The sequence below is a fragment of the Leucopleurus acutus genome (genome assembly GCF_964270905.1).
Source record: "Leucopleurus acutus genome assembly, chromosome: 15".
Lineage (NCBI taxonomy): Eukaryota > Metazoa > Chordata > Mammalia > Artiodactyla > Delphinidae > Leucopleurus > Leucopleurus acutus.
In genome coordinates, this window is record NC_139157.1 from 39,537,720 (window position 1) to 39,540,332 (window position 2,613).

Sequence of the window (2,613 nt, forward strand, 5' to 3'; positions counted from 1 at the left end):
TATTAAAGGTAAAAGAAATAATTTCAATGAGAATCAAAGAAATGTAGCTTGTTAGTTTATCCTTTCTATTGGCAACCCATGAAAGAGACCCAAATTAGGAGTGTGACCTTAAAGGAGTTATTTCACCTTCTACACTTCAGTTTTCTCAACTAGTGTTTTGACTAGAAGGTTGCCACTGTCTATTCCAGCTCTAATTTCTAGGATTTCTACATGCATGGGTGATTTGGCTGTCAAGAAAATTTTGTCATCCAAACAACAGATTAAATTAGCTATAGCAATTTCTAAATCAGCAAAGCAACTATTTGGGTTTTGTTTTAATTTTTAACTAACTAGGCTTTCCTATTAGTTGAAGAGAATGTACATATAAAGAAGTGGAAACTGACGCAGCCTCAGAGTCTTGGATTTAAAAAAATTCCCAAGAGAACCAAGCAAAAATAAATAATAGAGACACATGATGATGGAGTGCTGTTCAGAATTTGAAATACAACTTTGAAGATATTGGTGTTTACAAGAAAGAGAATCTATTAAAAAAAGCAAGAGGATATAAATGACCACAAAAACCTAATTTTTCTTTTTAACAAAATAAATTTCAAATGGAGTCAACCAAAACTATATCTCTGAGAGTAAGAGGGAAGAAACTAGGGAAATTCAGAACAGGAAATTAGAACATAGTATAAACTCAAAAAGTATTTGTTGAATGAATAAATAATAGGTTTACCTGCTATTAAGATGACAAAATAGAGCTTTTGTTCAGAATGTCCCCATCAGAAGTCAGAATCTTTGAGGTTATCATGAATGTTTCCTTATTCTGAAACACTGGCACTCTCATGACCTATCAGCAAACAACTAGTCTATTAATTAAAAAACGCATTCACCGACAGCTCCCTCTCTTACAGTGGAGAACTCTGATGAGGCTCTACTCCCTTGCTCTCAGCCTCAGACTGCCTATCTTCTACCCCATGAGGATGTGTTTATGCATTGTCAATCCCAAAATCCATCTAGAAAAATTGAACAAGTAGAAGTGGTTGACTTAATGTTGTTTTTATTGATTTTTCTATAATTCAATAATAGAATGGGGTTGTGAGTGAGACAAGTATGAAAATTTGATTTCGTTAGATAAAATCATGGGTTATCAATCAACACACATTTATCCCCCACCTAACATATGAAAAGCACTTGGCTTAATACGCAGGCCATGACCAAGGAGCTCACAATCCATACTATTTATGGAGATAACTATAAATATATAACAAGGTAAGAAAAAATTTTGTAATTCAAGAGTACTAAATGAGTAATTGGCCAATAATTACATCACACACACACACACACACACACACACACACACACACACACACACACATAGTTATTCTCTGAGTTGAGAGGAGGATAAGATCCCGTGGGCTATAAAGAGCTGCTAATGTTTCTTGGAGAATGGTCTTGATTTAGACTTTGAAGAATTAGTGGTCTAGTTATCAGGGAAAAATGAATTTATATAAACAGATTTTATATAAATTTGAACTTATATAAACAGATTGACATTATTAAATATTTTAGAGTAGATAACATTGACTATATGATCAAAGCTACTTAAAACAATGGCACACTGTAGAGGAAGCAAGTAGAATTTGAGATGATCATTGTGAAAAACCAACTGGAATTAGAATCAGATGTAGTGATTCCATCCTTAACAATCCTATTATCAAATTTTCAATCTGATTTATTTTTAAAACACATGCTAACTCAGCAATGAACAAAGAAAAAACAGGAATGGAAAAACTGGCAGATAAATAATATAGAATTATTAGGAAGGTGAACTCTAGAAGGAAAAAAGTGTTTCAAAAGTGATCATGTTTAAGATACACAGATCATATTTGGTCTTTATGAAATGCTCTTAGAGTAAAACTTGACTTAAATTTAGACTCCAGAACTATCTGTGACACATCCCAAACCAGGATGGGTGTAACATGTGACTTCCTGACTCTTAATTTATTCTAAACTATACTTCACAAAGTTGCAACTTTACTAGTAAATGAAAAAGTGATTATGTCCAGGCCTTAAAATTAACTTAAATACTAACTTAGTGAAAATCCACTATTTCTCAATAATGAGAGTTAATTGTTTTAAGATTAAATTGTTCTCTGGATTTTACATCATGATTACAAAACTTCTTCTTAGAACTCCTTTAATAGATATATATTTTAAGTAATCTCTTTGTTTTTTTCAGTCTTAAAAAGCTGTTTTAACCTTTGTCTCTGCTTTGCTTTTTGCCTTTTCCTTCCTGAAATATTGGTCTTTTTAATCTTTTTTAAACTACACCATAGCAACTAATGGGTGGGGCCACTTGGAAACATTTTTGCCATCGGTCTTAGTGTAATTGAAAGACTGGTGACAAATATTTAAATTCATTTCTCCATATCAAAGGAACAACAAAAGAATGAATGGGGGGAAAGAAAGAAAGAAAAAAAGAAAAGAAACAAAAAAGAAAAACATGGAGAATTTTTATGAAATATAGAAGATGACCATATGTGCTTCATTTGGGTATATTGGCCTGTTTTACAAACAATCACAACTAAGCCCATGCACCACAACTACTGAGCCCATGTGCTGAAACCA